This window comes from Symphalangus syndactylus, chromosome 11 (assembly GCF_028878055.3).
Source record: "Symphalangus syndactylus isolate Jambi chromosome 11, NHGRI_mSymSyn1-v2.1_pri, whole genome shotgun sequence".
Taxonomy (NCBI): Eukaryota; Metazoa; Chordata; class Mammalia; order Primates; family Hylobatidae; genus Symphalangus; species Symphalangus syndactylus.
Genome location: NC_072433.2, coordinates 122,990,395 through 123,004,941, shown reverse-complemented (window position 1 = coordinate 123,004,941; position 14,547 = coordinate 122,990,395). Strand labels below are relative to the sequence as shown.

At 42.1% G+C, this 14,547-nt stretch overlaps 1 long non-coding RNA gene across 1 annotated transcript; it reads left to right on the top strand.

The window, feature by feature from the left end:
• Positions 1-8,439: 8,439 nt before the first annotated feature.
• Positions 8,440-14,042, top strand: LOC134731756 (uncharacterized). Its single transcript, XR_010114342.1, has 2 exons — positions 8,440-8,545; positions 13,855-14,042. It is a non-coding gene; the product is annotated as an uncharacterized lncRNA (long non-coding RNA).
• The last annotated feature ends 505 nt before the right edge of the window (positions 14,043-14,547 follow it).

The window sequence follows — 14,547 nt, the reverse complement described above, 5'->3', positions numbered from 1 at the left end:
ACTGGTCTTGAACTCCTGGGCTCAAGCACCCCTTCCACCCCAGACTCCCAAAGTGCTGGGATTACAGGTGTGAGCCACTGTAATGGCCAGAACATTAGTTATGCACAAGACACATCAACCTCTGTACTCATATTCATAAAAATTCTAATAAGTATTCAATAAATGTTAGAATGATGACATAATAAAATAATAACCAAGGGGTTTATATGGATTATCTCATTGAATCCTTATAGCAATTCTTTTAGGTGAAGAAACTGATGCTTAGCAAAGGTCAAGGCCACAAAGCTGATGAGAGATGGAACGAGCAGAATTTTTGTAGAGCTGACAGCCAATTCTAGGTTCAGTTTCTAGTTATTTTTGTAGAAAATCAGAAGTTAGCAGACATTTAACTATTGTAGACAGACATTCAAAGCTATCCTTATTTGTCACATGTCTCAGTTAATGAGATTAAGACCATGATGCATTTAATAGATAGGGCTTATTCTGTGTTAATCAGTGCATTCATTGGTCCATGCAATATGATTGAGTATACACGGTGAGGCAAAGTCTGTACTGAGTACTGAAGAGATAAAAATGAGTAAAGTATAGTTCCTTGAGAGAGGCTAGAAAATCTTATCATAAAAGGCATACACAGAGTATTAGGAAAACCAAGAAAAAGAATGCTTCACTCAGGTTTAGAAGTGGGAGTGGAGTTCAAGGTAGTTGCACAGAGCCAGTAAGATAAGTCAGAAAGCTGTTGTAAAGAGGCATGGGCCAGGGCATGGCTGGGAAATGTGGAAGGGTAGGGTAGGGTGGCAATCTGAATATATGATTACTGGATTATTTACTAAGAGACCTAGCATTCGTTTCCCTTTCAACTTCTCCCCAACCACGGAGCAAGAACAAGGTTGGAAGCAGCTTAAAACCAGAAGGCTTTTTGGATTAAAGAGAGTTGAAATTCCCGGCATTTTGGAGTTCCTAAAACAACTCAGGAAACTCACGCTCCTGCTAACATTCTGTTTTCTGCAGCACCTTTGTCCCAAGGGTAATTCCAGGGCGTCTTTTTTTTTTTTCCACACTACAGTTCCTTTTTCTTTCTTTTTCTTTCTTTCTTTCTTTCTTTCTTTCTTTCTTTCTTTCTTTCTTTCTTTCTCTCTCTCTCTCTCTCTCTTTCTTTCTTTCTTTCTTTTTTTTTTAGAAAATCCCTTGTCTTATTAAAAATGACCAGTATGAGAGGCCAGGTACAGTGCTTCACGTCTGGAATTCCAATGCTTTGGAAGGCTGAGGTGGAAGGATTGCTTGAGCACAGGAGTTTGAGACCAGCCTGGGCAACATAGCAAGACACTGTCTCTACAAAAAATCACCCAAGCTCCTGCAAAAAAAAAAAAAAAAAAAGACCAGCCTGGGAATGTAAAATAGTGCAGCCACGTTGGAAAACAGTTTGGCAGTTTGTTAAAATTACACATAAAACAATTTCAGGCCTGGCACAAAGGCTCACATCTGTAATACCAACACTTTGGGAGGCTGAGGCAGGAGTATTGCTTGAGCTCAGGGGTTTGAGACCAGCCTGGGCAACATAGGGAAACTCTATCTCTTAAAAAAAAAAAAAAAAAAAAGCTGGGTGGCATGCACCTGTAGTCTGTTACTCTGGAGGCTGAGGTGGGAGGATTGCTTGAGCCCTGGAAGGTGAGGCTGCAGTGAGCCGTGATCATGCTGCTGCACTCCAGCCTAGGCGACAAAGTGAGACACTGTCTCAAAAAAATAAAATAAAATAAAATTCAAAGTATTAAACATTAGACATAAATTTACTATATAATCGAGCAATTCTATTACAAGTTATCTACACAAAGGAACTGAAAACACATGTCCACATGAAGACTTGGACATGAATTATCATAGAAACGTTATTTGTAATGGTCGAAAACTGGAAACAATCACAAATCCATTGAATGGTAAATGCTTAAACAAAATGAACTGCATCCATAAAAGGAATATTAATCAGGAATAAAAAAGGAACAAACCCTTGTTACATGCTAGAATGTAGATGAATCTGAAAAACACATGCTGAGTGAAAGAAGCCAGATGCAAACAGTTTCTATGATGGCACTGACGTGAAATATCATGAAAAGCAGAACTTTAGCAACAGAGGATTAGGGGTTACTGGAGGTGGAAATGAGGCATATAACCTCAAACCGACACAAGGGACCTCCGTGGGCTAACAGAAATGTTCTAAAACTGGATTACGGCACTAGTTGCATAACTGAAAATTTACTGAAAAAATCATTGAATTGTACACTTAAATGAATTTTATGGTACTATATATAAATTATACCTTTCAAAATATTTTTATAACCATCAATAGCCTCCTAAAAATTTCATTTAGGTTAGATGGCATATCTGAAATGTCATTTTAAACATTAACAACTATAGCCGTCATTTTGGCTCCGCACTCTAAAAAAACACAACTTTCAAAGCTGTTTTATTCTTTGGCTTAGGAAAGAAAAGAACGCAAGACTTTAAGATGGCTCAGGGATTTAGTAAGTCATTGAAGCTGAAACTTTCCACCATGTTCATTGAAATTAAAAGATTGTTATTTACAGATATTTTCCAGTGGGTCTGGACTGTTTGTCAGCATTTCAGATTCTGTAGAACTTTTTGGGCATGCATTGGAGCAATTAGTGCTGACAGCCCTTTTCCATAACTGTGCTATATCTAAGGCTAGCCCTGGAAATAAACGGTGTTGCTCAACTTACAGCTATGAATTAGCCAAGACAAGAGCATGTTACTTTCCTTTGGTTATGTATCAAATTAGCATTACACAGCATTGCATGTCTTTTTTGAAGAGCCAGGGAGCAGACATTATGGGAGGCATTTAAAGGAATCGAATTTGCCTTGATTCTAGTTGTATGTGTTAAGCCAACTTTTCTTGGATAAGGACTGAAAAGTGTGTAGAGAAATTTAAGTCTAGAAGAGAGATTTATAAGATCAGCACAGATCATTCTCAAGAATCCAAGCAGGCATAGCATGAAGTTTCAGACTTGACCTTTCACCTCCTAGGAGAGCTGGGTCTTCTGCTCCGGGATTCCACAATGATTAAGAACAGTCACTAGTCTCAATGACACCTATGCTTTGAGTTCTGATTCTACCACCTATTACTATCTTTTTTTTTTTTTTTTTTTTGAGACCAAGTCTTGCTCTGTCACCCAGGCTGTAGTGCAGTGGTGTGATCTCGACTCACTGCAACCACTGCCTCCCAGGATCAAATGATTCTCTGGCCTCAGCCTCCTGAGTAGCTGGCATTACAGGTGCGTGCCACCCCGCCCAGCTAATTTTTGTATTTTTAGTAGAGATGGGGTTTCACCATGTCGGCCAGGGGTGGTCTCGAACTCCTGGCCTCAAGTGATCCACCCACCTCCACCTCCCAAAGTATTGGGATTATAGGCGTGAGCCCCCATGCCAGGCCTTTTTTTTTTTCTTTTTTCCCTGGGAGAGGGTCTCACTCCTGTCTCCCAGGCTGGAGTGGCAGTGGCACAATCACAGCTCACCACAGCCTTGATGTCCTGGGCTCAGGTGATCCTCCCACCTCAGCCTCCCAAGTAGCTGGGACTATAGGTGCATTGCCAATATTTTTTTGTATTTTTAGTAGAGATGGGGTCTCTTTATCTTGCCCAGGCTGGTCTTGAAATCCTGGGTTCGAGCAATCCTTGCCCCTCAGCCTCCCAAAGTGCTGGAATCACAGGCATGAGCCACTGTGCCTGGTACCTCCTACTATCAGTGCAACTTTTGGTGAATAATATGGTTTGGCTGTGTCCCCACCCAAATCTCATCTTGAACTGTAGTTCCCATAATCCCCACGTGTCGTGAGAGAGACCCAGTGGGAGGTGATTGAATCATAGGGCAGTTTCCTCCATGCTGTTCTCATGATATTGAATGAGTTCTCACAAGATCTGATGGTTTTATAAGTGGTTCTCCCCACCTTCTCACTCTGCACTTCTCCTTGCTGCTGCCACGTGAAGAAGGATGTGTTCGCATTCCCTTCCACCATGATTGTGGATTTCCTGAGGCCTCCCCAGCCGTGCTGAACTGTGAGTCAATTAAGCCTCTTTCTTTATAAATTACCCAGCCTCGGGTATGGCTTTATTAGCAGTGTGAGAATAATCTAATACAGTGAGTACCTGACATTTTTTAATCCTCAGATTTTCTACCAGAAAACATAATAAGAATTATGTCTGTTACAGAGGGTTTTGTTTTGCTTCTGTTTGTTTTTGAGACAGAATTTCGTTCTTGTTGCCCAGGTTGGAGTGCAATGGCACCGTCTCGGCTCACTGCAACCTCTGGCTCCTGGGTTCAAGGGATTCTGTTGCCTCAGCCTCCCAAGTAGCTGAGATTGCAGACGCCTGCCACCATGCCTGGCTACGTTTTTTTGTATTTTTAGTAGCGACGGGGTTTCACCATCTTGTCCAGGCTGGTCTTGAACTCCTAACTTCGGATGATCTGCCTGCCTCAGCCTCCCAAAGTGCTGGGATTACAGGCGTGAGCCACTGCGCCCAGCCCCAGAGGGTTATCGTGAAGGATTATAAAAATTATTTATATGGAGAGCTTGGCCCAAATTAGGTATCCCAAAACATAGGCTATTAGTAATGTAGTTGTGGTGTCCTGTAGAATCTTCTGTCAGAGATAGGAGCACTGTTCTGTAATTATAGATTAGAAACATCTAGAATGTGTTCAGATGTGAACTATTTGAGGAAGGAAATATCCTCATGTTCTTGGCGTAAAGCACTGTGCCTGTCACACTGTGTTCCTCTATAAATATTTTTCTACTCATTGAGCTGGATGGTGCCTCATTTTATAGATGAGAGAAGCAAGCTCAGAGATGGTGAATGGTTTCCCTAGGTTGCATAATCTGTGCTATGATGGAATCCAGTATTTCTGGCCCTTCGCCTGAGGCATTTAGCCCAGTTAGCAACATAGAGTGATTTGCTGGGAAAAAGCTGGGAAGTGGGGCAGATTCATAACACACTGGCCAGGCTGCAGATCAGGAGGGTGCTCATGTTTTTAGCTGGACCTCATAGGTGATTGCCTCAACCACTGTCTCCCTAGCAACTTTCATACCTTGAACCCTACTTTTCACTGTGCCCACCCAGCAAAACCTTAACTTTGTGTCAGTAGTGAATATGCTTTCTCTATTCTTACTCCCACGCTTCTGAACTTTATGGCAGAAACCCATGTGACTAGGCAGGATGCTACATTACAAATTTTTGGATTCCAGTGCTTAATGAAGTACCTGGGACATATAGGCACCTGGTATGTCTTTGAGAGAGTATGTGAATGAGTGAATGAATGAACATGTCTTAGTTCAAAGTCCTGTAGTTGTCTTTGTTCAGCTCCTCTCCCACCTCCAAAGTCGTTGAAGGCAATATAAGAGCAGCTGTGAGCCCATTCTCTGGAGTTTAGACCCAGTGGCACCATTTCTTATCAGCATGCTCTTGGGCAGTGCGCTTCATCTCTTGTCTTTGTCCTCATCTAACAATAGGGATCTCTTTGTCCTCATCTAAAGATAGGGATAGTAAGAGTATTGACTTCACTGGGTGAGTGAGAGGAATTCATGCATTAATTCACGTAAAGCACTTGGTACTTGCCTGGTACATCAATGAATATTGTCCTATTATTATTTTTATTACTCCTGTAACCAACACAACCTCTGACTCCCAAACTGGGGAGGAAGGTGTTGCTCTTGACTTGAAGGAGAGACTTGGATCCCTTAGGTGTGAATGACCTCACATTCTAAATTCCTACTCTCAGATTTTAAACCAGGGAGACACATGGTCCAATTTGTATTCTAGAAAGAGTACAACTTCAGGAGAGCTACTTCAGAATAAGCCAAAATGTAAAATTATAGAAATTTAGAGGAGAAATAAGATTTGAGGGTCATTAATTACATAAGATTTGAGGGTCATTTATTACATAAGATTTGAGGGTCATTTATTAAATTTGAGGGTTATTTATTAAATAAGCCAAAATGTAGAATTATAGAAATTTAGAGGAGAAAAAAGATTTGAGGGCCGTTACTTTTAATGGCGAAAACTGCAAGTACTTTTGCAACCTAATAGCATAAAACTTTCACCATCCAGTTGGGAAAATTGCGATCCGCAGTGAAGTGACTACCAGACTGACTCCAGGGCCCCGGACATATTGAGTCCCAGCTCCAAGTATTTAATATTTCTCATGCTGTCATCTCTTAGCACACAGGCAAAAATGTGTCCTGTGCTTTTTAACCTCCTCTGCTGCTGGTGGGTCTGTGCCATATTCCCTCTCGTTTAGGTCTAACGGGGAGAATGTGTTGTATAATCCTGCCCTCTGCTGGGTAGTGTGCATATTGCAGCAAAGGGAAGCGCATGAGAAATCCGCCAATAAAGCCAGCCAGATGTCACCCTGAAAGATTCTCCCTGTAAGGAGAAATGGCAATCCTGGGGTTCCTTGGGGTGTGTCTCAGGGATTTGTTGGAATTCTGGTACCAGGATGGAAAGCGTAGTCTTTTATTAAAGGAGGGGGGGCCGAGCATTGGGAGGTGACAATGTTTCTTTCAAGGGGAATATTGGAAGCCCCACTCTTTTAGCCACCCGTGTAATCGCCATTTTCTTACTAAGTCTCAAAGGCTTGCCGTATTACTAAGAGGTGTTTTGCAGGGGTCCTGGTCTATTCTAGTTTGTAAGTCTGTGAACATTTAGAAATTGGTTTATCAAGTCCCAGAAGAGTGCATGCAATGAATCTACCCTGAGGACAAAAAAATTTGCCAAGCATTGTCAGTTTTATAAAAGATGATCAAGTTAAACTGGGATTGAATGTAGCTATGACTATAACCATTATTATGTCAAGAGGGTGACGGCTTCACGACGAAGCCTGTAATTCTCCATCACAGCGTTTATCTTGCTTATTGAATTCCTTAGTCTTTCTTACAAGTCTACAGACTGCATAAGGGCAGGGATGATATTCACCTTATTTTGCTGCTGTAGCCCCAGAATTTAGTAACAGTATGATGTACACATGAGATGCTCAATGATTAGTTCTTTCCTGACCAACTGAAAATCCTGTTGACTGTCTCTAAAGTCTTGTTGATAGCTGATAGGTGAAAAGTTCCTTTGTGTTTTTGGGTAAATATCTGCAGTGTGGGTCATCGTGTTGCAGTTGTTTAGTCTTCGACTGTGACCACAACCCAAGGAATCCGTGGAACTGAAAGTACGTATTTGAGCTTAACTTTCTGAGCAGTGAGGCTACCAGCTCCTTAAAGGGACAACCATGTGAGTAACAAGGCTTAATCTGATTATTTACTAACACAAAATATGTGCTTTTATTAACTAGGGTTAGAGTTTCTCATTTACCGGCAATGAGAATTTGGGCAAGCCATTTATTGACGCTAAGCTTCTGTTTCTCTATGTTTCTGCATGGAGATATAAGTAGTATCTATTTCATAGTTTTGTTCTGAAAAACAAAGGAGTTAATTTATTTAATTTACTCGGCTCCAAGGCTTATACGTGGAAAATGATCCGTAAATATTATCAGTAAAAGAAGCAGGAGGAAGACACAGGAAGGAGAAAGAAATAGCTATGGTTGTTTTTTCAGATACAATTGATGATTTCATTACCCTTGTTATATTACCTATTAGGCATAATGGTTGTTAAATCTCATTAATTCAAACTACTTTCTTTTTTCTTTTTTTTTTTTTTTTTTGAGACCAATTCTCGCCCTGTTGCCCAGGCTGGAGTGCAGTGGTGCAAACTCAGCTCACTGCAACTTCCACCTCCCGGGTTCAAGCGATTCTTCTGCCTTAGCCTCCTGAGTAGCTGAGATTACAGACACCACACCAGGCTAATACTTGTATTTTTAGTAGTGACAGGGTTTCACCATGTTGGTCAGGCCGGTCCCGAGCTCCTGACCTCATGATCTGCCCGCCTCAGCCTCCCAAAGTGCTGGGATTACAGATGTGAGCCCCTGCGCCCGGCCTCAAACTCCTTTTATATAGAGAAACAACATTTTAGGTTTTAAGTTGCTACATTATCTAGTTGGATAAATTACTTAAAAATACAAAATTAGCTGAGCATGATGGCGCGTGCCTGTAATCTCAGCTACTTGGGAGGCTGAGGCAAGAGAACGACTTGAACCCAGGAGGCGGAAGTTGCAGTGAGCCGAGATGGAGCCACTGCATTCTAGACTGGGCGGCAGAGACTCCATCTCAAAAACAAAACAAAACAAACAAAAAAACAAACCAAAAGCAGTATTTCATTTTTTTTTTCTTTTTTCAAAAAGTAATGCATTCTCACCATGGGGAAATTTGAAAATATAGAAAAGCACCAAAGGAAAAAAAAATTACCATTAACCCCCCCACTCAAAGTTAACTACTCTATAACCTTTATGAATTTTTACATTTTATACAACTCTTATTAAAATCATTCTGCCATGTAACTTTTCTTACTCGTCATGACTCCTCTCCCACACTATGAGAAATCAAGTTTTAGAAGAATATTTGAAGACTGACAGTACCTGGTTGCGTGGGCTCACCGTAATAGAGGTAAGTAGAATCTTGTTGCAGGATGTTAGATGGTTCCAGGCTGTACTCTGTGACAATCACATTGTGCGAAGCCACCTGATGACCTCAATCCTTGCACGCATTCTTTATACTTTTATTAGGGGTAGGTGTTTCGGCAATGGAGTTAGTGGGTGAAAAGAGATCCATGAAGATACTTTTCTCAATACCACACATGGTTCAATTATCGGAATCAGATCTCAAATATACATTGAACCTCAAAAATGGTGAGGGATAAAGAAAGATCTCCTGTCTAAACTCTAAATTCTAGCAGGGCACGATGGCTCATGCCTATAATCCTAGCACTTTTGGAGGACAAGGTGGGAGGATCGCTTGAGGTCAGGAGTTCAAGACCAGCCTGGACAAAATGATGAAACCTTGTCTCTACTAAAAGTGCAAAAATTAACCAGGCGTGGTGGTGCACACCTGTAGTCCCAGCTACTTGGGAGGCTGAGGCAGGAGAATCACTTGAACCCAGGAGGTGGAGGTTGTAGTGAGCCAATATCCCGCCACTGCACTCCAGCCTGGGCAACAGAGTGAGACTCTGTCTCAAAAAAATAAACAAAAATGAACTCCAAATTCTGGCCTTCTTTAACCCTCTTGACTCTCTTGGTGCATTTACCCAATACCTCTGCTATCCATTTTCCACCCTTCTTAGGGATTTCTGAAGGGCAGTTTGCATTGCTCCCTGCTCCTTCCCTGGGAAGTAGTGGTGACTCTGGGCCATGGCCCTGGTAAATGTTTAACAATTGACTCTCCAGAGAAGTGAGGGATGCCCTCATGTGTAGCATTTGCCTTCTGTATTAGTTAGGGTTCTCTAGAGGGACAGAACTAATGGGATATATGTATATATGAAAGGGAGTTTATTAAGGACTGTTGACTCACCGATCGCAAAGTGAAGTCCTACAATAGGCTGTCTGCAAGTTGAGGAGCAGGGAAGCCAGTGGTGGATCAGTCCGAGTCCCAAAACCTCAAAAGCAGTGCAGCCTTCAGTCTGTGGCCAAAGGCCTGAGAGCCCCTGACAAACCACTGGTGTAAGTCCAAGAGTCCAAAAGCTGAAGAATTTGGAGTCTGATGTTTGAGAGCAGGAAGCATCCAGCAGGGTAGAAAGATGAAGGCTGGAAGACTCGGCAAGTCTGCTGTTCCATCTTCTCCTGTCTGCTTTTCTCTAGACATGCTGGCAGCTGATTAGATGGTGCCCACCCAGATTGAGGCTGGGTCTGCCTCTCCCAGTCCACTGACTCAAATGTTAATCTCTTTTGGCCACACCTTAACAGACACACCCAGGAACAATACTTTGCATCCTTCAATTCAATCAAGTTGACACTCAGTTATTGACCATCACAACTTCCATGGTGTAAATTCCCAGCATGGCCAATTTTAAGCCACCAACATGATATCGCTCAACATGGAGCTGGGAAGGGAAGTGCACATTTGGCTCTCAAGAGCTGGAATGAGCCAGCGCTAGCATACCACTGCGGGTACCAATGAGTAGACAAAACAGCCACCTGTCCCCTCTTCCTTCCCTAAGGGAGCTATGAAGGCCAAAAGACAAGTTGCTCTTCTCATTCCTCTGTACCTCAGGCTCCCGTCAAAGCCTTGAGAAGAACCAATTGTCATTCCAGGTGCAAAAAAAGCATCTCACTGTCCCTCTTTACCTCTCCCAAATCTTTTCCATCTGGTTGTAGACACATTATACTTAAAAAGGTTACACATACTTCCTTTTCATAATTTTTGGTAAATAGTTTAACATGCAAACATCTAATTGTGGGAATGATAACTGAAATCTGCTTATACTAACATGGAAATGACTACCATAAAATCACTTCCTGTTTAGATTGTGTTAAACATACTAGATGGGTTTCAGAAACATTCGTTTGCATTAACAACTTCATTTTACAAATTAAACAAATCAAAACACAGACAGGTTCCTTAGTATGTCCAATTGCATTTCAATTTTTTTTTGCAAATATTTGCAGAGCATCCCTGCATATATAAGGGTTCATATTGGGTGCAGGGATGGATACAAAGCTGGCCAATAATAAGCGCCCCATATTGGACATTTCCTAGTGTCAAGAAATGGGCTAAAAATTTTACATATCAACCTATGTGGTTTAGTCTTCATGATGAGCCTGCATGGAAGGTTATTTTCATCCCTATTCCATAAAAAAGGAAACGCGTTTGGGATCAAACCCAGTTCACTGACTCCTGGCTGCAGGTCTGTTTTCTGAGCCACTCAGTATTGGTCTGCTTAAGCTGCCATAACAAAACACTATAGTTTGGTATTGGGTTGCTTAAACAATAGAAATTAACTTTCTTGCATACTGGAGGCTACAAGTCCCAAATGAAACTCCAGCATAGTTGGGTTCTGGTGAGGGCTCTCTTTTTGGCTTTCTGCTGTATCCTCACAGGGCTAGGCAGGTGGGGTTGGGGGAGAAAGAGAGAGTGTGCTGCCTAGCTCTGGCCTCTCTTCCTCCTCTTATAAGGACACCAATCCTATTGGATTAGGGCCCCACCCTTATGGCCTCATGTAACCTTTTTTTTTTTTTTTTTTTTTTTTTTGAGACAAGGTCTTGGTCTGTTGTCCAGGCTGGAGTGCAGTGGCTCAATCTCGGCTCATTGCAACCTTCTCCTTCTGGGCTCAAGCCATCCTCCCACCTCAGCCTCCCAAGTAGCTGGGACCACAGGTGGGTGCCACCATGCCCAGCTAATTTTTATTTTTTTTGTAGAGACAGGGTTTCACTGTGTTACCCAGGCTGGTCTCAAGCCCTGAGCTCAAGCTGTCTGCTCACCTTGGCCTCCCAAAGTGCTGGGATTACAAGCGTGAGCCACTGCACCCGGGTGTCCTCATTTAACCTTAATTACCTCCTAAATATTCTGTCTCCAAATATAGTGACAGTGGGGGCCGGGGCTTTAACTCAGGATTTTTGCTGGGACACGATTTGGTCTATAGCACGTTCCAACATGCTTCTTTCCCTCGAACAGTTTCAAATATATGTATTTGGATGCACATGTTTGAAAATGATCATTGTAACTCAGCTCTCTTCCCCCCAGTCTGTCATCCCATGTGGCTTACACCGTTAAAAAGAAAGATGGGCTTTAATCAAATGTTAAATGGCTAGCAATGGAAACAAAATACTGGTTTACACCCCAACCTAGATGATTCTCAAATGTATTATATGATGTAAAAGAAGTCAGCCTCAAAAGACCACTAAGTGTATGATTCTGTCTATATGACATTCTGGAAAAGGTTAAACTATAGGGATAGAAAATGGATCAGTGGCTCGTGGATCTTTTGGGGGTAGGAACTGGAATGGAGAAAGGAGTCGATTTCAAAGCAGTATGGGGGAATTTTGGCAGATGTTAGAACTGTTCCATATCTTGAGTGTGATGATGATTATACAACTGAATGTGCTTGTCAACTTGCAGAACTCTGCCATAAAATGTATTTTCTGTTTACTGTATGTAAGTTTTACTCAGAGTGTCTGGGATTGCTGTCATTCATGTCCTGTCACATGAAGTCTGGGGATCCAAGCTGCTCATCCTAGCTCTGACCTTCTGCCTCCTTTGGTGTACCTTACGGGGACTCTTCATATACAGTTTGTTTTTATAGTAGCCAGCCACTCAGCAAACATAATTTTTCTTTTTCTTTTTATCTGTGTCCTTATTGATTTCTGTGTCTGGGAAACAGGCTTGGCACCGGGCAGTTTCATTTATGTTGTCTGGTATTATATGCACAATGCTGTGAGATCAATGTAGTTTTCCCCAGTTTCCTGATTAAGAAACTGCATCTGTGTTTCCTTCAAATAACACAAGTGGTAAAATGGTAGAGTAGCATTTCCATCTTGGTACGCCTGGTATCATAAATGTTCACTTACGACCTCCTGATTAGTTTGTCTCCTGTTAAATATTACCAGCATTCCCTTTCATGGCTCAGTGTTGATGAGAATACTACTTAACAGAAACCCCAGCTGAAACCGAGTGTCTCTGTGATCCCAAGAGAATGGCGACATCCACTGAAACTTCTTTCTCCAAGGCTCCCACATCTTCCCATCTCATTCTATCACATGCCCAACTCTGAAATAATTGTTGTGGACACAGGGTTGCACACATTTTGATTGGCTTAAGCCAATCCTAAGCCTCACTGCAAGGCTGGGAAATACCGTTTTGTTGTTCAGAAGGAGAAAGGGGAGTGGGCTGCTGGGAAGGCTTCCAACAAGTATCTGCTGCAGTCCTCAAGCCTGACCAGAAAAGCTCACTCACTGGCCAGAAATATGTTTTCTGTTATCTATGGGTGTGTTGTCAACATCTTTTATTTGTAAAGATGCAGACAGGGTTGGAAGGTGTCTTGTCTAACACAAGTATCTGTGGTCAGTCTCTGGAGGGGCACCCTGAGCTTGCTGGAGCATCATCACTTTCTCAATTATGATAGAGGAAAAAGGGTTAGAAGGTGGCTTTGGAGTGTGGCAAGAGAAGTTGCGATCTTCCTTTTCTTTCTAAATCCACAAGCATCTGAAGATCTTCCATGGATATAATTCTGGTGAGTGGAAAGAAGAGGAGATTTGTGGTCACTTTTGTACAATAATTAGAATCAACATTTATTTAGTGTCTTATGCAGCATATATTTTTGGGATTTATAAACAAACAGCATGTGGAGACTGCTGCGTACTGAGTGAAAGATGTAGTTTTCTCCAACCACATTCTATTTTCCAAAGATCTCCATTTAGTATGCATGCCAGATCTGCACACAGCTTGTTGTCAAGGATGGAGTGTTTCATCCTTTATTCCAAATCTGTGACAGAGACAGCTGGTTGTTCTCAATATGTGTTCTCTCTTTTTTCTACAGTCATAATAATAGAACAAATTGTAGAATAAAAAACTACATTCTTCAGTCTCCTTTAAGACTACTCATGGCCATGAGATTAAGTTCCATTCATTGGGATAGAAGCAGAAGGGGTATGTGTAACCTCTAGAAAGCATTCTTAAAAAAAAGAAAATTAGGGGCGAACTCTCGCTCTGTCATTCAGGTTGGAGTGCGGTGATATGATTGTGTCTCACTGCAGACTTGAACTCCTGGGCTCAAGGGATCTTTCTGTCTCAAGCCTCCTGGGTAGCGAGTAGCTGGGACTACAGGCACATGTCACCATGCCCAGCTAATTGTTTATTTTTTTTTTATGGAGACAAGATTTCACTATAATGCCCAGACTGTTTTTGAACTCCTAGCCCCAAGCAATCTTAGGAAGCAGTCTTGAAGGAAGGAAATGTGACTTTCTGTCTTTCTTACTTCCTTCTAGCTGGAATGTGGGCAAACTGGCTAGAGCTGGGGTTGTCACCTTGGATCAGTGGGTGAGAATTGTGTGCTGTTGTTGGTACAGAAACAAGATACAAAGCATCTGGGTTCTTGATGAGCATGGGGTCATCATTCCAGCCCCAGACTGCCTGTGTTTGTGTGTAAAAGAAATAAACCATCATGTACAAGCCATTCCAGTGTTATTTGTCTGTCACTTGCAGTGGAGCCTAATAATAACACTGACAGCTAATGGCTAGAACAGTGTCTGGCTTACAGAATCTTCACAGAGGGAAGCCTTTACACGGACTCAGTTCATCTTTACAATAACCCACACGGGTTATTGTTACTTTACCCATTTTATGAATAAGGAAATGTATTCATCTATTCTTGCATTGCTGTAAAGAAATACCTGAGACTGGGTAATTTATAAAGAAAAGAGGTTTAATTGGCTCATGGTTTCACAGCCTGTACAGGAAGCATGAGGCTGACATGTGTTCGGCTTCCGGGTGGGCCTGAAGACGCTCACGATCATGGCAGAAGGTGAAAGCGAACCAGGCACATCTTGTATGGCTGGAGCCGGAGCAAGAGGGGTGGGGGGTAGGTGCCACGCACTTTAAACCACCAGATCTCATGAGAACTCACTATCGTGGTGACAGCACCAAGGGGGATGGTGTTAAACCATAAGAATCTGCCCTCG